Here is a 25,148-nt window from a genome sequence, read left to right on the forward strand (position 1 = left end):
CAGGCCTCACCCACCTCCAATCTAGCAACCATTAGTGTATCTATGAGTCTATTTCTGTTTTGTTTGTTTGTTCTGTTTGTTTGTTTTTTTATATTCCACATGTGAGCTCATATGGTATTTGTTGCAAATGGTAATATATAATTCTTTTTTATGGCAGAGTAATACTCCATTGTATAAATGTACCACAATTTTTTTATCCAATCATCCATTGATGGGCACCTCACTTGTTTCCTTATCTTGGCTATTGTGAAGAGCACTGCAGTAAACATAGGGATGCAAATATATTTTTGAATTCATGATTTGGATTTCTTTGTATAAATACACAAGGAATTGCTGGGTCATAAGGTAGTACTATTCTTAATTTTTTGAGGAACCTCCACCCTGTTTCCCATAGTGGCTGCACAAATTTGCATCCCGCCAACACTGCACAAGGATTCCCTTTTCTCCACATCCTTGTCAACACTTGTTGTTTGTTGATTTAACGATGATGGATATTCTGACAGGTATGAGGTGGTATCTCAGTGTGCTTTTTATTTGCATTTCTCTAATGATTAGTGACGTTGAGCATTTTTTCACATTTATTGGCCATCTGTATGTCCTCTTTGGAAAAATGTCTATTCAGGACCTCTGCCCATTTTTTTCATTGGATTATTTGTTTTTCTTGATGCTGAGTTGTATGAATTTTTCATAAATTTTGGATATTAACGCCTTATCAGTTATATCATTGGCAAATATCTTCTTTCATTCAGTACGATGTCTTTTCCTATTACTGATGGTTTTCTTGGCTGTGCAAAAACTTTTTAGTTTGATGTAGTCCCATTTGTTTATTTTTTCTTTTATTTTCATTGCCTGAGGAGATAGATTAGTGAAAATATTACTAAGGGTAATGTCTGAGAGTATACTTCCTATATTTACTTCTAGGCATTTTATAATTTCGGGTCTAACATTTAAGTCTTTAATACATTTTGAGTTTATTCTTCTATATGCTATAAAAAGCTGATTCAGTTTCATTTTCTTGCATGTATCTGTCCAGTTTTCCCGGCACCATTTATTGAATAGATCTTTACCCCAATGTATGTTCTTGTTTCCTTTGTCATAGATTAAATGACCATAGAGGCATGGATTTATTTCTGGGCTCTCCATTCTCTGCCATTGATCCATGTGTCTGTTTTTATGTCAATACCATGCTGTTTTGATTACTATGGGCTTGTAATACAGTTTGATACCAGGTAGCATGGTACCTCCAGCTTTGTTCTTCTTTCTCAGGATTGCCGTGGCTACTCAGGGTCTTTTAGAGTTCTATATAAATTCTAGGATTATTTGTTCTAGTTTTGTGAAAAATGCCATTAGTATATTGATAGAGATTGCACTGAATCTATATATTGCGTTGAGTATATGGGCATTTTAACTCTATTAATTCTTCCTATTCATGACCACCATATATGTTTCCATTTATTTGTATCTTCTTTAATTTCTTTCTTCACTGTCTTATAACTTTCTAAGTACCGGTATTTTACTTCCTTGGTTAAATTTATTCCTAGGTATTTTATTTTTTTGATGCAACTGTAAATGGGATTGTTTTTCTTAATTTCTCTTTCTGATAGTTTATTACTGGTATATAAAAAAGCAACTTACTTCTGAATATTAATTTTGTATCCTGCTACTTTACTAAATTCATTTATCAGTTCTCATAGTTTTTTGGTGGAATCTTTAGGGTTCTCTACATACAGTATCACATCCTCTGCAAATAATGACAGTTTTACTTCTTCCTTTCTAATTTGGATGCCTTTTATTCCTTTGATTGCTTTGGCTAGAATTTCCAGTACTATGTTGAATAAAAGTGGTGAAAGTAGACATCTTTGTCTTGTTCCTGATTTTAAGGATAATGATTTTAGCTTTCCCCCACTGAGTATGATACTTGCTGTGGGTTTGTCATATATGGCATTTATTATGTTGAGATACATTCCCTCTATTCCCACTTTGCTGAGAGTTTTTATCAGGAATGAATGCTGGATTTTGTCAAACACTTTTTCTGCATCTATTGATCTGGCCATACGATTTTTATTTTTCATTTTGTTTATGGGGTACATCACATTAATTGATTTGCAGATATTGACTCAAACTTGCATACCAGAGACAAATCCCACTTGATTGTGGTATGTGATCTTTTTAATGTATTGCTTAATTTCGTTAGCTAATATTTTGTTGAGGATTTTTGCATCTATGTTCATTAGGGATATTGGCCTGTAGTTTTCTGGTTTTGGAATTAAGGTAATTGTGGCCTTATACAATGAGCTTGGGAGCCTTCCCTGCTCTTGGATTTTTTTGAATAGTTTGAGAAGAATAGGTGTTAATTCTTTTTTGAATGTTTGGTAAAATTCACCCGTGAAGACATCTGGTTCAGGATATTTGTTTTTTGGGAGCTTTTTGATTACTGATTTGATTTCATTAGTAGTAATTGGTCGCTTCAGATTTTGTTTCTTCTGGATTCAAAGATGGAAGATTGTATGCTTCTAGGAACTTAATCCATTTCTTCCAAATTGTCGAATAGATTGGTGAATAGTTGCTCTTAGTATTTACTGAAATTTTCTTGTATTTCTGTGATGTCTGTTGTCACTTCTTTTTCTTTTCTGATTTTATTTATTTGGGTCCTGTCTCATTTTTTCTTGATGAGTCTGGTTAAAGGTTTGTCAATTTTATCTTGAAAACAAGAGGTGTTAGTTTCACTGATATTTTTTATTACTTTTTTAGCCTCTATTTCGTTTATTTCCACTCTGATCTTTATTATTTTTTTCCTTGTACTCAATTTGGGCTTTGTTTTCTGTTCTTTTTCTAGTTCCCTTAGGTGTAAAAGGATACTAGTTGAGATTTTTCTTGTTCCTTGAGTTAGGTCTGCATTGCTATAAATTTCCCTCTTAGGATTGCTTTCACTGTTTCCCACAGATTTTGGGTCTTTGTTATCATTTTCATTTGTCTGCAGGTATCTTTTGATTTCATCCTTGAATTCATTGTTGACCCATTCATTACTTAGTAGCATGTTATTTAGCCTCCGTGTGTGTGTGTGTGTGTGTGTGTGTGTGTGTGTGTTTCTTGTAATTGATGTCTAGTTTCATACCATTGTGGTTAGAGAAGACACCTGATATGATTTCAGTATTCTTAAATTTACTGAGACTTGTTTTGTGGCCTGACATGTGGTCTATCTTGGAAAATGTTCTATGTGCACTTGAAAAGACTGTATATTCTTCACCTTTGGGGTGAAATGCTCTAAATATATCAATTAAATTCATCTGGTCTAGTGTGTCATTTTAGGCCAGTTTCCCTATTGATTTTCTGTCTGGAAGAGCTGTCAATTGGTGCCAGTGGGGTGTTAAAGTCCCCTACAAATGATTGTGCTACTGTCAATCTCTGCCTTTATGTCTGTCAGTATTTGTTTTATATATTTAGGGGCACCTGTGTTGGGTGCGCAGATGTTTACTAGGGTTACATGCTCTTGTTCGATTGATCCCTTTATCATTATGTGATATTCTTCTTTGTCTCTTATTACAATCCTCATTGTAAAGTCTATGTTTTCTAATATAAGTATTGCTACATCAGCTTTTTTCTCATTTCCACTTGCATGAAATACCTTTTTCCACCCCTTTACTTTCAGTCTATGCGTGTCTTTTGATCTGATGTGGATCTCTTGTGGATAGTACATGCATGGGTTGTTTTCTTATCCATTCATCCACCCTATGCCTTTTGATTGGAGCATTTAATCCATTTACATTTAAAGTGATTAATAGGTACATACATATTGCCATTTTATTATTCATATTTTTATCTTCTTTTGTTTGTTTTCCTCTTCTCCTTCTCCTCCTTCTCCTCCTTCTTCTTTCTTCTTCTTCTTCTTAAAGAATTCCTTTTAACATTTCTTGTAATACAGGCTTGGTGGTAATGAATTCCTTTAGCTTTTTCTTTTCTGGGAAGCTGCTTCTCTCTCCAGAAATTTTAAACAATAGCCGTACTGGATAGAGTAGTCTTGTGTTTAGTCCCTTGTGTGTAATCACTTTGAATATTTCCTGCCACTCCTTTCTGGCCTGCAATGTTTCTGTTGAGAAATCAGCTGACAATCTTATGGGAGATCCCATATAAGTAACTAGTTTTCTTTCTCTTTCTGCTTTAAGGATTCTCTGTCTTTAACCTTTGTCATTTTAATTATAATGTGATTTGGTGTGGTCCCATTTGGGTTCAGCTCTAGTATAGTTTGGGACTCTGTACTTCTTGGGCTTGCATGTCTATTACTTTGCCAGGTTATGGAAGTTTTTTGTGACTGCTTCTTCAAATAGGTTCTTGATCCCTTGCTCCCTCTCCTCTTTCTGGTATTCCCACGATGCAAATGTTGTTATACTTGATGTTGTCACAAAGGACCCTTAAAGTATCTTCATTTTTTAATATTCTTTTTGCTTTTTTGTTCTGATTGGCTGTTTTTTTTTTAAAAAAAAATTAAATTTATTGGGCTGACAATGGTTAGTAAAATTATGTAGGTTTCAAGTGTATAATTCTATAGTACATCATCTACATATCACATTAGGCACTCACTACCCAGAGTCAGTTCTCCTTCCGTCATCATATATTTGACTCCTTTTACCCTCTTCTACTATCCCCCTCCCTCATACCTTCTGGCAACCACTAAACTGTTGTCTGTGTCTATGAGCTTTTGTTTATTTATTTGTCTTGTTCATTTGTTACTTTCAGTTTTATATCTCACATATGAATGAAGTCATATGGTTCTTGACTTTTTCAGTTTGACTTATTTTGCTTATCATAATAATCTCAATATCTATCCATGTTATTGCAAATGGCAGTATTTCATCTTTTCTTATGCCATAGTAGTATTCCATTGAGTGTATATACCACATCTTCTTTATCCAATCATCTATGGAAGGATACTTTGGTTAGCTCCATGTCTTGGCCACCATAAATAAAGATGCAATGAACATCAAAGCACATAAATTTTTACAGATAAATGTTTTCAGATTTTTTTTGGATAATCAGGAGAGGTATTACTGGGTCATATGGTAATTCTATTCTTAATTTTTGAGGAATCTCCACACTGCCTTCCATAGTGGCTGCACCAATCTACATTCCCACCAACAGTGTATGAGGGTTCCTTTTGCTCCACAGCCTCTCCAACACTTGTTACTAATTTTCTTATTGATGAAAGACATTCTAACAGGTATGAGGTGATATCTCATTATGGTTTGATTTGCATTTCCCTAATAGCTAGTGAAATTGAACATTTTTCATACATTTGTTGTCCATTTGTATATCTTCTTGGGAGAAGTTTCTGTTCATGTCCTCTGTCCAATTTTTAATTGGATTGTTTGTCTTTTTGCTGTTGATTTGTATAAGTTCCTTACATATTTTGGATAATAGCCCCTTACTATGCAAAGCTTTTTAATTTGATATAGTCCCATTCATTTATTTTAGCTTTTACCTCCCTTGCTTTTGAGGTCAAATTCATAAAATCCTCTTTGAACCCAAGGTCTGTAAGTTTAGTTCCTATGCTTTCTTCTATGAAGTTTATTGTTTCAGGTTATATGTTTAGGTATTTGATCCATTTTGTTATAATTTTGGTATATGGTGACAGACAGCAGTCTAGTTTCATTCTTTTGCACATGGCTTTCCAATTCTCCCAGCACCATTTATTGAAAAAGATTTCTTTTCTCCATTGTTAAGTTTTTGGCTTCTTTGTCAAAAAGTATATGTCCATATTTATGTGAGTTTATTTCTGGGTTTTCAATTTTATTCCATTAATCTGTATGTCTGGTTTTTCTGCCAATAAGATGCTGTTTTGATTATTGTTGCTCTGTAATATAAGCTGAAGTCAGGAAGTATGATACCTCCAGAGTTATTCTTTTTTCTTAGGATTGCTTTGGCTATTCGGGGTCTTTTGTGATTCCATACAAATCTGATGATTTTTTGTTGTTGTTCTATTTCTTTAAAAAATGCCACTGGGGATTTTGATGGGATTGCATTAAATCTGTATTTTGCTTTGGGTAATATGGTCTTTTTAACTATGTTGATTCTTCTCATCCATGAACATGGAATGTTTTTCCGTTTCTTTGTGGCATTTAGCTGTTTTATGCTACGTTGTCTTCTATACCACTGATTTGATTCTGTGTTTCATCTAATCTGCTGTTGACTACTTCTCGAGTATTTTTCATTTTAGTTATTGTACTATTTACGCCTGGCTCTTTTTTTATGGTTTCTATGTCCTTCTTTATACTTATTATCTCTTTGTTGAAGTACTCACTAGTTCCTTATGCATTACTGTGACCAGTGTTTTAAATTCTGTCTCTGGTAGGCTAGTTGCCTTCATTTCATTTAGTTCTTTTTCTTCAGGTTCCTCCTGTTCTTTTATTTGGGATGTTTGTTTCCTCATTCTGCTGCCTCTCTGTGTTTGCTTCTACGTATTAGGTAGATCTCCTTTGTCTCTCAGTTTTTGGTGGGTTGTCTTACATAGTAGTAGGTGCCTTGTGTGGTCCAGTGATGCAGTCTCCCTGATTATACGTGTGTGTCTTCCAGAAGGGTCCCTTGTGTATGTTGTGTATATTCTCCTGTGGTAGTTGAGTCTTGATTTGTTTTAGTGCACCAGTCAGGGGAATAGACTCCCAGGCTGACTGGCTGTGAGTATTGGCTATGCCCACAGTGTATGATCTGTTTGGGGGCTAACCCCTCAAAGGGGGATTCACCCCAGTGGGCTTTTGTGCCTGTTGAGAACACCCATTGTGTATGCTGTTTGTGGGACTAACCAGTAGTGCTCTGGAGTGGTCTAAAACCGGCCTCTGGGTGTGTTGTTTCTGGTGTCATTTGGGAGGGGCTCCTGTGCAGGCCAATTTCAGGCTTGCCTGTGACCAGCCCTGGGCTACCTTTTAGGAGCTACAAAGCTATATGTGGTTGGCTGCTGCCTGTGCTGGACCCAAAGGTGTATGAGGGTGGCTTCACTGTCAATTGAGGCTGGCTGCCACAGTATTGGGCATGGGGCAGATTATCAAAAGGCCCAGGCCTATTATCACCTGCCAGCTGCCCATAAGGATCAGCCGCTACAAGAGCCTCCTTAGGTGCGTAGGCTGGGATGGTTCATCTAGTGTTGAGAGTACCCTGGCGATGTAGCACTAGCTGGGAAGAATGGGGTCCCAGGGAGTCACAAGGTGTTGCTGGTAGGTTTTACAAAGTTAACGCCAATTCAGTTCTTCTGCTAGTACTGTGCCTGTGGCCACTTCACAAAATGCCCTGAGAACACTGCAGCTAGCCACCGTTCATCTCAGGCCCACCAATCCCCAAAAGCCGCTCAAGAGAGGCTGTAGTGCTAGTTATGGCTGACTTCCTGCCATCGAATGTTCCCTAGACACCAGCAGGTCTTCCCCTGCTGTGAAAGGCGTCCACAGCTGTGGGGCAGGGCTGGCTGCCCGTGGGCTGAGTACCCCCAGCAATGTAGCACTAGCTAGCCAGAACAGGAATACAGAGTGTCAACGAGGTGGCGTGCATGTGCAGATTTTACCAGACCAATGTGGTCTCCGGTTTGGCCCTCTGGGGGATGTTTTTCAACATACAAAAGATGGCACCTTCCTGTTGGCTACACGTGAGGCAGGCCCCATACAGGAACAACGGTGGCTGTCCCTCCAGCCATTGCTCTGAGGTCACACAACTCAGTCTCTCCTCAAATGTCTTTGGCACCTCTTGACTTGCTGCTCCTCCAGCGGAGCCCAGGTGAGTGTTTGAAAACGAGTCTGTGTGTGGGCTCTGTATGAGGACATCTGGGTTTCCAGCTGCCTTCTGTGTCACTGGGACAGACAGACAGATATCATGCTGATTTTCACCATCAGGTGTTATTGGGGTCTCCTCTTCACGGCACAGGACCCCTGGGCTGGGGAGCCTGGTATGGGCCTGGGACCCCTCCATCTTCAGGGGGGACCTGCCACCAAGGTGTCCCTCCCAGTGTTCAACCAGTACCTGTGGCTTTGGGTGAGCCCATTTTGCATCTCCACCCCTACCAGTCTTGATGTGGGTTCTTCTTTATATTCTTGGTTATAGGGGTTCTGTTCAGCTAGTCTTCAGGTGATTCTTGAGGTTGATTGTTCTATAATTCAGCTGTAATTCTGATGTGACCCTGGGAGGCAGCAGGCACAGCATGTATCTAATCTTCCATCTTGGACCTTCTCCTCCTTATGTATCTTTAATGCAAGTTCAGTATTGAGTGCTATACGATTTGAAAATATTTTCTCCCAGTTTGTGGCTTTTGTTTTCATTTTCTCAATGGTGTCTTTTGAAATACAAAAGTTTTAGTTTTGATGAAGTCTAATATATGGTAATTTTCCTTTATTACTTCTGCTTTTGATGTCCTGTATTTAGATATGTCCTATATTTAAATAAATGACTGTTAATTCAAATAATCTGATACATTTGTGGCTGTTTCATATGTGGTCACAAAGATACACCAAGATCATTATGCAAATATCTATTGGGGAAATCAACTAAACACAGTGACTCTATAATTTAATTATTTTCTGAATCTTCAAAGAAGTACTTTCCAAATCATTCCAAAGACCAAATAATAGGTTTGAACTCTAAGCTTCCATAACCTCCACAGAGTGTGAAAAGCTCCCTGGTCCTTTAAATGCTGGAGCATATCAGGGCTTTAGTGCGGGCCTTTGGTGGCTTTTCACTTTATTGTGTGGGATATCTTACACTTTCCTGCCTCCAGGCTACTATTGGTACCCCCTCTTCTACCCCAAGAACTTGTGTTTACCTCTGTGACTGTATTTACTTTATAATGAAGCTTGTGTTTACAAGCCTGTAACCATCCCAATGTTAGTTCATAAACTACTCTATTCATCCTTGTATCCAGAAATCCTAGTACAGTGCCTGACATATAAGAGGGTTCAATAATGTTTACTGCATAGCAAAAAAGGACCCAAATTTCCAACCTCATTTCATATCATATGTCTCCATGTAAACAGTACCCAGCTACCCCAGTTGCTCTAAAAACAAATCTCAGTTTTTGTGCATACTGTTTTCTCTGCATGAGATACTGTCATTCCCCTTCTCTGTCTGATGATCATTATATTTTGGCTGAATGCTTGAAAACCCTGAATTTATACGAGTGGAACACTCTCCCATAAGTTCTGTCTCTGACAAACCTAGGAATGGATATTAAGGGAAGAATAGACAACTTACTGGGGAACAATATCTACAGAGAGAAGGCACAGGTAATTTGGATATTAAACTGTCAGGTGGAAAAAAAATGAAGCCTTGATTACCAGATATTAAAAGACCAAAACAAATCTGCATAGCTGACTGCAGGCCAAGAGTCTACAACAGTGAAAAAATGAACTGGATATTGGCAGACAGAAAAAAAAAAAAGCCAGGTAAGGATTACTGCTCCCCACATTCGTGGAAGTACTGGGAACTGTACTGTTCAGAATTCTAAAGCCTGCCAAATGCATGAACAAGTCAACAGAAAATGCAAAAAACTGGATGGGCATAAACCCTTGGTATTTGGATTGTTGACCCAGTATCACTTAATGAAGATAATACTTCCAGTCAGAAGTAAATCATTGCCAATGGAAACAGGGAAAAGCTTCAAATTGATTTATAACTGAATACTGATTCACCACGTATATTTCTCATCAACTGACACAATGCTCATCTTTGTCTTCCTGTTTTGGTCCAGAACACATCCTTTTAAATTTGTATTTGTTTTCTTATTCTCTGATTCCTCCAGTTCTAGATGTTACCTAAAGCATCTCTTGTCTTAGTACCTGAGCCAAGCGTTTCACTGAAGTGGCATTAGCCTTCCTTTGTCCATCTCTGTCAGAATATTCTCAATACCACCCCAGTTGGTACTGACTATATACTTGAATCTTTTCTGCACTTTGAGCAAAACTCTGTAATTGTCTAACTCTGCAACTGTTCTTTCTGTGATTAGCTTTATTTTTCTCTGTGGGCTGTAATTGCAGTGGGATTTGATATGGGATATGAGGATTCTATGTTTTGATTTTTAAGCATAATCCTTTATAAAGTCAGGAATTATTCTCATAAAATAATCACAACTGGAAATTTTTGGTCAGCATATTTTTATCTAGAGGAGATAATGTGAAAAATTGTGAGCAAAAGAAAAATACTACAGAAATAAAACCTATACTCAGTACTTTATTTCTTAGGCTACAGATCTAGAATCTGAATACTTAAATATGTTTGTTTCCTTGACCCAGCAAAAATAACTGGAAAGAAGTTCACATTAAATAGGATAATAATAAAGCAATCAGACATTCTTTATAAGTCTTCAACAAGCATTTTATTCACAGACTTCTCTGTAGTGTTTAAGTCGATCTTGATATTTATTCATATCTATGTTTGCACAACAATATCTAAACTCTACATTTGTGTGATTCATATGCAAGCATGGTTACCTTGATGACTCTTACAAATTCATGTATAAGCAATACAGATTCCATTAATTCAAGAAAAACTACAGATGCAAGATGGCAGAGGAGATAAACATTGTGCTTGCCTCATCCTGTGAACAGTTCAAAATCACAACTAAATTATAGAAAGATCAACCTGGAGAACAATCTGAAACCTAGCTTAACAGAAGTTTTATAGCTAAGGATATAAAGAAAAAGCTACATTGTGACTGGTAGGAGGGGTAGAGACACGAAACGGGCTGGTCCCAAACCTCCATGTGGCAGATGAAAACTGGGAGGAGTAGCTCAGCCACAGAGGTTCCCCACAAAGAAGCAAGTGACACCAGCCCCACACCATGCCCCGCAACCCAGAGTACTGGTATTGGGAGGAGCCGCAACAACATCTGGCTGTGTAAAACAGTGGCAATTTTGACCATCTGGGTGGGGCAGAAAGCTACAGGAAACCCAGAGGTCCTCTTAAAGGGCCCACATTAACTCACTTGTGGGCACTCACCATGGGCTCCAGTGGAGGGACAGTGACCCAGGGGACCTTGGAGACAAACAGGAAGCAGACTGAGGTTTGTGGCTTTGGGTGTTGGCTGGAAGATAGTTGACATTTTCCCTGTGTGGGGTCCTCCTCTTATGCAGCTGGCAGGCGGGCACAATCTTTCCTGTGGTGAGTGTATCCCCATGCCCATGGCGAAATCTAATAATGATGGTCACGTGAGCTCTGCTTTTTCCACCTCGTGACTCACTGAGACCCTACCTCACCCAACTCCAGCAGCTAAACCTTACAGGAGCCAGCAACCAGCAGCAGGCCTTGGTGTGTCCTGACTTTTTGCAGAGCTCCCCCAGGCCTGGTACTGGTGGCAGCCATCATCAACTCACAATGTGGCCTCTCCCACATGCCTCAAGGTCCAGCAAAAGCAGCGACAAATTGTGGATTGCTTTATAACTCCTATCATGTAGTCCCTGACTAGTCACAAACAGTGGCTGACCCGGGCCTGCACCAGGGCCCCTCCCAAGAGGCCCCAGAACCAAAACACTTGGAGTTTGGCTTCACCACAGCAGATTACCATCCAATTAGCCCCATAAATGGCATACCCGAAGGGTGGCCTCAACAGGCACCAGAGCCTGCTGGGGGGAATCCCACTCTGTGTGGTAAGCCCCTCATACAGTAGCCCATAAGCTGTTCGAAGAGGGCAAACCCCAGAGCCAGTCAGCCTGAGGGTCAATTCCACCCACTGACGTGCTAAAGCAATCAAGTTCAAATATAAACGAGGCACACACAATCCACGCAAGGGACACTTCTGGAGCACTCAGCACAGGTGATCAGGGAGACTGTGCCACTTGACCCCACAGGGCATCTACTATATAACGCCCCCTGGCAAGCCTGGGAGACATAGCAGATCTACCTAATACATAGAAACAAACACAGAGGAGCAGCCCAAAATGAGGAAACAAAGAAATATATCCCAAATGAAAGAAAAGGAGAAAACTTCAGAAAAAGAACTAAATGAAATGGAGGCAAGCAACCTACCAGAGACAGAGTTCAAAACACTGGTTATAAGGACACTCAAGGAACTGAGAGAAAACTTCAACAAAGAGATAGCAAGCATTAAAAAAGACATAGAACCCATAAAAAAGGCACCAGTCAGAAGTAAAGAATACAATAACTGAAACGAAGAATGCAGTAGAAGGAATCACCAGCAGACTAGATGAAGCAGAGGATCGAATCAGCGATTTGGAAGACAAAGTAGTAGAAAACACACAACAGGAAGGGCGAAAGGAAAAAAGAATAAAAAAAAATTAGTACAGTTTAAGAGACTTCTGGGACAACATCAAGTGTATCAGGGATCATAGGGATACCAGAGGAGAAGAAAGAAAGCAAGGGATTGAGAAAATAGTTGAAGAAATAATGACTGAAAGCTTTCCTAACCTGGAGAATGAAATAGACATATAAGCCAGGAAATGCAGAGAGTCCCAATAAGATGAGCCCAAACAGGCCCTCACCAAGAAACATAATTAAAATGGCCAAAGTTAAAGACAAAGATAGAATCCTAAAAGCAGCAAGAGAAAAGCAACTAGTAACTTATAAGGGAGCTCCCATACGATTGTCAGCTGATTTCTCAACAGAAACTTTGCAGGCCAGAAGGGACTGGCAGGAAATATTCAAAGTGATGAAAAAATGAGAATCTATAACCAAGAGTACTCTACCAAGTAAGGCTATCTTTTAAAATCGAAGGACAGGTAAGAGCTTCCCAGACAAGAAAAAGCTAAAGGAGTTCATCACCAACAAACCCGTATTACAAAGAATGTTAGAGGGACTTCTTTAAGATGAAAAAACAATCGAAAGTATGAATAATAAAATGACAACAGCTACATAGCTATCAACAATTATTTTCAATATAAATGGATTAAATGCTCCACTCAAAAGACACAGGAGGGCTGAATGGATAAGAAAACAAAATCTTTGCATATGCTTCCAAGAGAATCACTTCAGATTGAAAAGACATACACATACTGAAAGTAAAGGGATGGAAAAAGTTGTTTTATGAAAACGGAAATGGAAAATAAAAAAGGTAGAGTAGCAATACTTATACCAGACAAAACAGATTTGAAAACAAATGTTATAACAAAAGACAAAGAAGCACACAGTAATCTGACTTATGGGTATTTATCTGAAGAAACCCAAAACGCTACGAGGGGACATGTGCATCCATATATTCATTGCAGCACTGTTTACAATGGCCAAGATGTGAAGGCAGCCTGGGTGCCCATCGATAGATGAATGGATAAAGAGAAGTTGGCACATACATACAATAGAATATTCCTTGGCCATGGACAGGAATGGGAATCTTGCCATCTGAGGCTTCATGGATAGACCTGGAGCGTATTGTGCTCAGTGGAGTATGTAAGACAGATGCAATGTGATTTCACTTACATGTGGAATCTAAAGAACAAAATAAACAAACATACAAAACTGAAACACACTCATAGATACAGAGAACATTTTGAAGGTTGGCAGATGGGAGGGTATTGGGGGGATTGGGTGAGAAAGAGGAAGGGATTAAAAAGTACAAATTGGTTGTTACACAGTAGTCATGAGGATGTAGGGTACAGCGTAAGGAATATAGTCAATAATATTGTAATAACTATGTGTGGTGCCAGATGGATACTAGACTTATCAGGGTGATAGATGAGAAGGGGGGTTGGAGGACAGGGTGAGAAAGGTAAAGGGATTAAGAAATACAAATTGGTAGTTACAAAATAGTCATGGGGATATAAAGTAAAGCATAGGGAATATAGTCAATTATATGGTAAGAACTACGTATAGCGCCAGGTGGGTACTAGTGAGGGAGATCATTTCTTAAATTATACAACTGTCTAAGCAGTATGCTGTACATCTGAAATTAATATAAAGTAATATTGAATGTTAACTGTAAACGAAAAATTTAAAAGGGGAGAAAAAGATAAAGGGGAATAAAAAGTCCATTATTTCCAGGTATAAAACAGATAAGTCATGGTGATGCAATGTACAGCATGGGGAATTTAGTCAATAATATTGTGAAAACATGGTACAGTGTCAGATGGTTGCTGAACTTATGGTGATCACTTCTTTAGGTATATAAATGTTGAATAACTATGGTGTACACCTGAAAGTGACATAATGTTGTGTGTTAGCTATATTTTTAATAACAAATCTTCTAAAAAATCGAACCAAACCTATGCACCAAATCACTATTATAAAGAAAAAAAAATTAGTTAGCAGATAGAGTTCTTTTCCCTCTACCAAAAGTTAGTCACAAAAGTAAATAATTAAATGATGGAAAAACATCAAAGTGAGCTGCAAACTTTATGAATTTTCATTCAACTCAACAGGTGTAGAGAACTCTGACCTGCATGCAAACAACAACAACAATAAAAAGCCAGTTTTGGAATTTGTCTTTTTACTGTTCATCCATATGAGAGCCCTAATTCTTTGCCATGACACTAACTAATTAGGAGATGAAGAGGTTGTCATCGCCAGGGAAACGGCTGCCCTACCCCTTTAGTTCTTCTGGTGAAAATAAGTTCTCCTGGTCAAATTAATTCAAATAACATACAGCAGATTAACAGAAGAAAGTAAAAATTTTAGTATATGCGCATGGGGATTTCACATAAGCATGAAAATTTCAAAGACACTGAGGCAACAATGGGTATATAAGACATTTTTGGCCAATGAAAAAAGAGAGGGACAGAGAATTAGACTTCAGAAGTGAGAACGGGCAATTTAGAGATAGTTGAGGTAGAACAGAACACACATGGCAAGAAAATTCTTGCTGGGCAACTCAGAAACAATGGGACACGGGGTATCTAGCCAACAGGCTTGGTGTCTTCCTGACTAATGCTAGAGCGAAAATTCTTAAGGTGATTAAGCCCAGTCTCCCTTCCTGAAGCAGGATTCTGCCTGAATCTCAAGGGTGGAGGGTCAAAATTTCTTTCCGAGCCTTGTTTCTTAATAAACAGCTTAAAGTCAAGATCTCAAAAGACAGCTTCAGGGTGGCAAAAATTTTGGTTCCCTTCAAGGGAAAAAGAGAAACACAAGGTCACCCGGTTGTTGCAGTATTCTCCAGGTTATGCATAGGTGCTTAGGAAATGGGTTCCCATTCTTTCTGTAGTATATCCTACCCAAACCAGCTGGGAGCCTTTGGAGTACACAATGGCAACACTCCTAAGAAGGACTGAGAAGCCGGCCAAGATTAATCACAATAGCTTTTCCTTTACCACACTCTGCATATTGTTCAGTGCATGGTGAAGGAAGAGAATGGGTCTTCCTTTGTACTAAACCTTCTTGTTTTATTTAAACCTTTAAAGTGAGTCTGAGATTAGCATAATTGAATTGCCTATTTTAAGCAGTATTCCCAAGAGAAATGCATGTTTTCATACCTAACGCCTGTCTTGTCAAGCAGTTCTTCAAACTGCCAAATGTGTGTGGTCTTCTACAACCAGGCGCATTTGCCTTCTTTGCATATGGCAAAAAAAAAAAAAAGAAGAAGAAGAAAGGCTTTTTTAAATTAGTCTCATCTAGGCAGAAGTCCAGCAGCTGGATTCAGCCGTTAAAAACTTTTGATGTCAAATTAATTTTTAATCTATTTCCAATATACTACATTCAGCTAGATCAGTATTTGGATATACTCACAGTTAGTAGAGAACAGTATTTCCTAAATGATCGTTTTTCAAACTATCTGCAAGCACTCGCAACTTAATTTAAGTAATGGGCACTGGCAGTTTCTGTGGAAAATGAAGAGGAAAAAGAATAAAGGAAATTTCATTTTATCAAACAACCAACTAGATCAAGTATGTCAAACACATGCATTTTCATTTCACTAAAGAGAACAGGTTCAACAGAGCATTAAAGAACATATTACCACAGAGACAGGTCTATGCCAGCATATCAAATCAGGATACATCCAGGCTACCTTCCTGATTTATGGCTCCCTCAGCATCCTTCTGCCAAGGTTGAGTCCCATGATAAGAGAGGCAGATTAATTCTAAAGGCATATGTCATCCTTCATCTTATCCCCCATTTTCCAACAATTACAAATGAGATACCAATGTCTAAGAGACGATCAAATTAAGAGCTATAAATATTGCAGGCATGGTCTAGATCACAGTAAAACAAACCCAAATTGGCATCCCATGTTCCCTATAATACAAAAATTATGATGGCCTGCATGTATTACAGCACTTGGTCCCTCTACCCACAAGCAGCAAATCCTTATTTTATATCCCTAGCTTCTGTGCCATTTATTCTTTGATTTACAGTGTTTATTTCTATAGGCATTCCACATTTGTAAAATACCTTTGTAACAGGTTACCTAACATTCACTCATTCATTTATTCATTTCTCAACAAAGAAATCTCCAGTTGCTCCAATTCTATAATATATGTATTTTGAGTCAATGTGGAATAAGAATAAATTACTAGTCAGAAGTATTGTTACTGCACTGCTCCATAAGGAAAGTTAACATTAAGAATCTGATGGCAGTATTTCAGTACCTAAAATATATTAAGCTGCGTGACATCATTGCCATGGAAAACTAAAGCTAAATAGCACAGGTTTTAATTTCTTCAGACATTACACTGGAAAGGAGATATTCTGAAACATTTTAGACAACTGAAGATCATGGAGCATGTGTGTGGGAGGAGAGTACCTCAGTGAAAGTCATTCTTTTCATTAGGGGACTAGGAATAGATACAATCTTTTAAAAAATGTTCCTTTTTACTGCCTCAAAAGTATTTACACTAATAATGTGTTGTCTTTCATGTATCAAGCTGACACTATTTACCCAAAATCAGTAGGTGAAATGCTTTGAACAGTGTAACCAGAAGTGAGGATAGTCTTTTCACTGATTCATTGATATTTTCAGACCCAGTAGCCCTTGCAATCAGGAGCATGCATTTGCAAGGCTGAGGTCTGGGGTGCTAGGTGCAACTTGTAGTCAAGTAACTGAATAAAGCTAAGCAGTGCACACAGGGGTCAAAAGTATGATGTCAGCCATGGCCTAAAAATAGCCACAGATAAATAGCCATTAAGGTGCCTCATTCGTTTAGAAACACAGAGGGTATAATTTCCCTTAGATTTTCATTCTAGTGAAAGCAGGAGCTGAAAGGAGCTCTGGCTACTCTGTGGTTATCGCAGTTAGTTTACAAATGACCCAAAAATAAGGAAATTTCAAACGTGCTGCTTCTTCCATAGGAAAGATAGGTCAGATTTCCAAAATTGTGGCAGATAAGCAATCAAGAAGTAATCTGCAACTGGTTTATCCTCCCAGAGGCCAGTTAGACGAAGGATTTTTTAAATTGTGGCCCTCAGAAGTCCACTGCTTAGTTAATTTCAACAAGAATTTATTGAGTTCCTTTTTTTAATGTGTCAAGTATTATATGTATTATACCATGTATTGAGACCTTTAAGTTATGCTGCCATGCCTAACTCGGTCCATGACCAACACATTTATAAGCTCCGTGACAAAGATGTATAAAAGGGTGTGACAGGTTCGCATAGGAGATTCTCTTAGAAGCATCTAGAAGAGTTAGGCAGATGGAATGGGAACAGGGTGTTTGGCTGAGGAGAAAACAAAGGCATTTGGGGAAGAATGATCAGAACGAACAAAGGCATGAGGATGTGGAACAGCATCTAAAATGTGAGAGCAGCTGAGACTTCAAACAGCTTATAATTAAAGTGTGAGCCAGGGACTTTTTTCCTAAAGGTTTTAGTTTTACCTTTGTTGTGAAATGATTCATTTTCCCTATGGTTTAATTTCATTGAGGTTTTTTTTTAAAAAAAATACAGTTCCCTTTTACTTATCTCCAAATGATGGTGTGTACATATGTTTGCAGACAGAATAAGGAGGCATTAATATTAACAGGATTTTTTTTTTTTAGACATGCGTAATTGCTGAAATTCATTGAGTGCTAGTATGTACAGAGCCCGTGGGGAGGTGCTATGGAGGAATTAAAAAGCCCTTTCCCCCAAAAGCTAATACAGTTGATCCTTGAACATGGGGGGTGGGGGGTTTAAGGGGTGTCCGCTGCCCATGGAGTTGAAAATCTGTGCATAACTGAATTCCTCCCTTCTCATATGTAGATTCCCAACTGCCAGTTGACCGTTGAACAATGTGGGTTTGAAATGCACAGGTTTGAAAAATATCCACATATAAGTAAACCCACCCAGTTCAAACCCAAGTAGTTCACAGGTCAACTGTATTTGAAGGAAGCAGACAAACACAAATTACTAGATTATATTGTATAGATAATGACCCAGGATGGAAGCAGCCAAATTGAGCATTGAAAATTTGACCCTTTGGTCTTCAGATTCAAGGAGAGGTTAAGCTAATATTAAACACCATCTCAATAACCTGGACAATTTTGATGAATCCTATCTGCACTGACTGATGGTGCCAGAAATCAGAAACACAAATGATGGCCAGAAAAATTCCTTATACTTATTTTAACTATGACACAGAAGTGTAATAATATAACAACATCAATGCTTTCAAATATTGTTTTAGAGAAATGGATAAGCAAAATGTGCTCTATCCACTCAATGGAATATTATTCAGCTGTAAAAAAGAATTAAATACTGAAACATGCCACGGCAAGGATGACTCTTGAAAACACTGGGCTAAGTGAAATAAGTCAGACTCAAAAGGCCACAGATTGTATGATCTGGGAGGGTTGAGAGAGAAATGAAGAGTCACTGATTAATGGGATACAGAATTTTTTGGGGGACAAACCATTTCTAAAATTAGATGGTGGTAATTAGATTGTGGCAATCACACAACTCTGTAAATACATGAAAAACTTTAGAAGAATAAATTGTATGGTATGGAAATTATATCTCAACATAGCTATTATTTTAAAAAATATTAGTTTAGACCCCTTCAGCATAGAAACATGATTTCTTTGTAATCCATATCCTAGTTCGACATAGCTGTTATTTTTAAAAATGTTACTTTCACCCCTTCAGCATAGGAACGTGCTTTCCATATAAGGTACTTTCTAGCTCAACACAGCCTTTTTTTTTTTTTTTAAATATTACTTTGGACCCCCTTCGGCATATGAACGTGCTTTGCCTGTAATCTACCTCCCTCATTTCATTTCCTATCCCTGCCCTGAAACACGCCGAAAGTTACCTATATGATGCAATGGCTATTTAGACAGGCCATCTTGAATGAACAAATGAGTTTAACAAAACTTGAAAGAGCTACAACCTGAAGAAAACAAGACTAGAAGTTGCTGGTACTCACGGCAAACTTTCCTTTTCGGGGGTTTAATGCCTTAAGGATTACAAAAAAAACAACACAAAAACAATAACAACAAAAACAAAAACAAAAAAATCCCACACACGCCCAGAAGCAAACCAACTTCTGAGGGGTAACTGCAGCTTTCGTAAAACCAGAAACTCTCCTGACTGCCCATTTCAGATTTCAAAGCACTCACTCCCGTGGGCTCACATCACGTCGTTACGTTGTTACGTCATTACGTTGTTACGTTGTTACATACGTCATCACGTTTATTGTGACGCTGTTTCGTCCCCTCTGCCGTCATTGCCCATAACCCCCCTCTCTGACAGCTGAGCCTCGGGCGCTCTTCTCGAGGTGGACGCCATCTTGCCGCTAGGCTCAGAGAAATGGACGGCCTGTGCTTCGCGATGAGCAAACTCAATGAAATGAAAGATCTCCCTGAGGGCTTCAAAATCGAGGTCAGCAAGACTCAGTCGGTTGACAGTAAAATGTTCATCGGCGGTCTCTCGTCTAATATCAGTAAGCAAGCTCTTCGCGAATACTTGTCTCAATTTGGCGAGATTGTCGATTTTATTATTAAAACCCACCCAAACACTGGATTACCCAGGGGTTTTGGGTTTGTGCTTTTCAAAGATAATGCCACCGTTGAAAAGGTGCTCCAAATACAAGAGCACATTGTGTGTGGCAGGAAAATCGATCTTAAAAGAGCTAAAGTTATGGAATCGAAATTCTGTCCCAAAAAGGTTTTTGTGGGTGGGCTGAACCCTCGGATGCCTGAAGAAAAAATCAGAGAGTACTTTGGGACATTTGGAGTGATTGAAAATATTGAGCTTCCAGTGTGTCCAAGAACAAATGAAAGACGAGCTTTCTGCTTTATCTCATATACTGAGGAAACCGCAGTGAGAAAGCTGTTAGAAGCTAAGTACCATTTCATCGGCTCCGGGCGGTGTGAAGTTAAAATTGCACTACGGAATCCAAATCTGAAGCCGCAACAGATGGGAAAAAGAGATGCTTCCCTTCCCAGGGTCGGCAATCCCTGGGGAGACAGAGCGTTGCCCGCAAACCCAAATGCTTTCACAGCCGACCAAAACGTCTGCGGGGCAGTTGGAAGCGGCGAGAGCGCTTCTGCGGTGTTTGTTCCTGTTCCGTTTGCAGCCTGCAATCAAGGCGTTGTTTTTCCTGATGAAGAGTATGGCGATTTCTACAATGTCTACAGCGACCAGCCGGTTTTTCATAACTACAGCGGACAGTATTTTCTTGGATATAACTATGGCACCCAGGCGATTGGAACTGCATGTACTAATTACAATGTGCAGATGAACGAGGCGGCTTCCTTTGATACTGGTTGCCGTGGAGTTTACCAACTTTTCTGAAGAGAAGGATGAAGCCATCACTGCAGAACCACTATGTCCTAGAATGAAAAGTTGTGTTACTGACAAGAAATGACTGAATGACTGTTTTGAAAGACGTTGTCACTGTTTCTTCCTCAGCAGTTTCCAGCTGCATATTTTCCAGTTGTACCAGTTATTTTCAAATGACTTTCTAACATCAGAGCAACAAGATAACACAAGGATTTGAGACTTTGGTTTTATGAAAGTTAAACTTTTCTCAAAATTAAATGTTTACTGTTCTATATCAGACTCTAGTGGCTTTTATTTCAGGTTGGTGCTTTTGTTTATTTTATTTGGTGAGCAAAGTAGAAGAATTCTGGGTCCATTATGGACTCTTTTGGGAGGTGGGGGTCAAGGGTGGTGTGTTTGGGTTAAAGCTATCATCCAAATTCAGAGAAAAAAGACCTTAACGTTTCCCTTTAGATTTGCTATTCAGCCAGGTCCTTCTTGCATTCCTTCAACAAACATTTAAGAGTTATTCTAAGCCAGAAACTGTTCAATGCCGGAGATTCAAAAAAAAATCAGTACCCGTCTTAAAAAAGGCAGAAGTAGGGGTGGCCGGTTAGCTCAGTTGGTTAGAGCATGGTGCTAATAACACCAAGGTTGCTGGTTCGATCCCTGCATGGGCCACTGTGAGCTGTACCCTCCTTAACAACAACAAAAAAAGGCAGAAGTAAACCAAGAAATGCAATAGAGTGTGGTGAGCCCTAGGTAAACCTTTGTGAAGGATGATGTGGTATAGACACAGGGTGTCTAAAACAGGTCTTGGGAGGGAGTGGTCTGAGGTGGTGCAGTGCATTTGCCAATGGACTGTGCTAAGAAGAGCATGTATGCCAGACAGACCTGCAAAGGTACTGTGGCAGGAATTTAGCATGCACTTTTGGAAGACAGCAAAGAGACTTTTTAAGGGTAAAAACAAGGTGCATGTGGAAAATAAGAGAAAGGAGGTGGGCAGAGGGCTTGAGCATCTCTGTCAACAAAAATAGGAGTCATAAATGTGAGCTATATATATAATTTAAAATTTCCTAGTAACCACATTTGTTAAAAAAACAAAGATGAAATTCATTTTAATAAACTTTACTTAATATAACCAAAATGTCATTTCAACATGTCATCAAGATAATTATTAATTACACCTTTTACATCATTGCTTTTACACTAGGTCAAATGTAATGTGCATTTTACTTTTAAGACCATCTCAGTTCAGACTAGTTACGTTTCAAGTGCTCAATATACGTGGCAGTAGGACACGTACACAGGACAGTGCAGACCTAAATCACAAAGGGTGTACCTCACATGCTGAGGGCTTGAATTCTATCTTTAAGGCTATAAGGAGAAATTAAAGGATTTAAAACGGAGCAACATGAAACAGCAACCATCTAGGACATGCCCAACACTGAGCTCCATGCTAGAACTGGAAAATCAATGAGACTCAATCCTGCCTTCAGGTGATTCACTGTCAAGCAGGAAAGACAGACATGAAACCAAGATTCTGGTGGGACTAAATTGAAAATGTGAGGAACCTCAATTTTACTTAGAATAGTGTGTATTTACTTTCCTTATTAGAATGAAGATACCCTGAAAGCCAAATATTTCACTTTTTTTTTTTTTTTTTTTTTTTGTATTCTCCTTAGCATCTAGCAAGGGCTCTTGCACGTAGTAGGAACTTAAAAACAAATATTAAATGATGACATGGGCAAAACTGACAAGTATGTATACCATTATACACAAGAGAAAGAAACAGGAGAAGGCAACATAAAACATGAAGTAATTCTTTTCAGTTGTAGTAGCAAATTTTTTTTTTTCTTTTTAAATCAATTAAAGTTTATTGAGGTGACAATTGTTAGTAAAGTTACATAGATTTCAGGTGTACAATTCTGTAATACATCATCTATATCTCACATTGTGTGTTCACAACCCAGAGTCAGTTCTCCTTCCATCACCATATATTTGACCCCATTTACCCTCTTCTAGAACCTCCTCCCCCATTACCCTCTGTGTCTATGAGTTTTTGTTTCTTCATTTGTTTGTCTTATTCTGTTTTTCATTTAAATATCTAAGTTGTGTTGCTTTGATGATGGGGCAATTTTAAATATATAATACGTAAGCATACTTTTTAAAAAATACGGAGATTAAATGGAATAATAGATGTGAAACTGCTTTGAAATGTTAAAATCACTGTACAGAAATCAGGTGTTAGACAGACACACACCCCAGAATAGTCTTGTAATGCAGATTTTGATGCTTATTAACCTCTGGGACAAAGTATATTACACTGAAACTCAGCTTACAAATAACGGGATCAATCAACTGAGTTTATTTAAATATTGTTCCACATAATGTTTTCTTACTAGAAAACTATAAAATAGGTATCCTGTGTTGCCACAAAGTAAAAGAGAATTCCCAGGAAAACTAGCAAGAAAATTCATACACTAAATGGTGTTATGCAATAGTCATTGCAGTTGAAATGATGTATATGTCTGTATGTTTTCAGGACAAAGGAAAAAACATACAGATTCATCCAACTGAAAAGTATTTAGGAGAAACTGACTTTAATTTACCAGAGTTAACTAGGTGAAGCTAGGTGATTTATGATTAAGAGTTTATGTTCCTGCTCCCCTGAGAATCAACTTGTCTATTGGACCAGAAAATATACAGCTATATCCACATTTGGCTGTTTGAACTAAGGAATTAAACTAAATAAAGTTTCAGAATAAAGGCAATTCAGAATCAGTGTGGCAGATGTTTTGATATTTCAGTTTTGCTCTGTCTTGATATTTCAGTTTTAGAAACTATATAAGTTTATTTTTTCCAGTTCCAGCTGGTTCATTTGTTGATTTAGGTTTTGAAAAAATTCAGTAGAAAAAAGTCAGGGTTAGTTCAGATTTCAGCATATTAGATAAGTTCAGCTAATTAGCTTAAATTCATTATTTTTCTTTGTGAGGGGGTTAATGATTAGTTCAAAGATCTTATTTTGATCTTAGTTGTTAGAAATTAGGTTATCCAATGTTGTCAGAGTTATGTTAAATCAACTGTTTCTGATCACAGTGGTCCAATTAACCCTCAGACAGTTATGCATGTGTTTATATACATGTGTGTGTTTAGATGCTATTAAAAAAAAAAAGATGTGAAAGTCCAAGTTCAAAAAGGTTTGTTATTCTTGAGAAGATAATGGTTGGGTCATATTTTCATTTGTATTTTCATAAGGTCTGGACTGACTGTAGAAATGCTTATGTCGTAATAATTATCTGTCCTAATGGTTGACCAAAATTGAAACAGCCAAGTTTTAATTTCCTGACATTAGAAATGGATATTCTAGCAAGATTAGTTATTATTCAACTTCATATTTCTCAGAGTTTTCATGCTATTGGTAGCTACATCTCCATATTTGGAGAAACTAGATTCCTGAGAAGAAGAGTGAAAGCCATTAAAGACTTTTGAAGTAGGGCCGATAAAAAAAGATTTTAAGAAGCTGGGTTATTATAAACAAAAAGTGCCTGGGAGATAATTAAATATAGCCCTTTAATATTTTGAATAGCTGATAAAAAGAGCAAAGCTGGATGGCAGTTTCTAAGGTGAGTCAAACTGGGGCCTACAGTTTTGTTTTGCAGGGAAAGAAACATTTCAAATTATATCATGACAGTGAAATTAATTCCAAATACACATTATCTATGAACCTAGTGGAATTTCCATTTCTGAATATAATTAGAGATAAAACTCCACCAAATTTGGTTGGCTTTGGTCTAAATCCATGGTTTCTCAGACCTGGCTTGTCATAAGAATCCCATAGAAGGCACTGGAAAACGTTTTCTACACTCCACTATTCCTGGAAAATTTGATTCAGCAGGTCTGGTTTGGAATCAGGAATCTATTTTGTAAAGTTCCTCAGGTGGATTCTAATGGTAAGCCAGATGCGAGAACCACGGAGATAACTAAATGGGAGTCCAAAATCAAGGTTCTGGCAGATTTAGTGTCTGGCACCAGCTTCCTGGTTCATAGCTGGCTATCTTTTTATGGCCTATGGGGGAAGGGATCTCTCTGAGGTCTCTTTTATAAGAGCACTAATCCCACTCCTGAGGGCTTTGCCCTCATCACCTATTCACCTCCCAAAGGACTCATCTCCAAATTCCATCACACTGGGGATTAGGTTTCAACAAATGAATTTGGGGGGACACAGTCTAGGGCAAGAACTTTTTAACCTTAGATGCTTAATTCTATGATAAGTGTTACATAAATCATTCAACTCTAGGATTTTCTGGTTATTTGTAAAGGGTTAATATACACATATGAACCAGTTTTTAATTCATATACACTCCAAAGATCCTCAACTGTATATAAGATAGCATCACTTAAAATTGTTATAGTAGTCCTTGAAGCATATTTTTATTGAATTTAAGTTATATGAAAGATGAAACAACTCTTTTCAAAGAAGCAGAGAAGACCCCACCCTCCCCACTGTGTAGATCAGAAGGATTCCTGCTAGTTAATACACTGATACATTAGTATTGTAAGGCATGCAA

At 38.2% G+C, this 25,148-nt stretch overlaps 1 non-coding gene across 1 annotated transcript; it reads left to right on the forward strand.

Annotated features, from left to right (window-relative positions):
• The first annotated feature begins 21,184 nt into the window (after nt 1-21,184).
• Nucleotides 21,185-21,258, forward strand: TRNAI-AAU (transfer RNA isoleucine (anticodon AAU)). The gene has a single exon. It is a non-coding gene; the product is annotated as a tRNA-Ile (tRNA).
• Nucleotides 21,259-25,148: the final 3,890 nt, after the last annotated feature.

The sequence above is a fragment of the Rhinolophus sinicus genome, chromosome 18, assembly GCF_057876585.1.
Source record: "Rhinolophus sinicus isolate RSI-liver-muscle chromosome 18, RSI-T2T, whole genome shotgun sequence".
NCBI classification, from domain to species: Eukaryota; Metazoa; Chordata; class Mammalia; order Chiroptera; family Rhinolophidae; genus Rhinolophus; species Rhinolophus sinicus.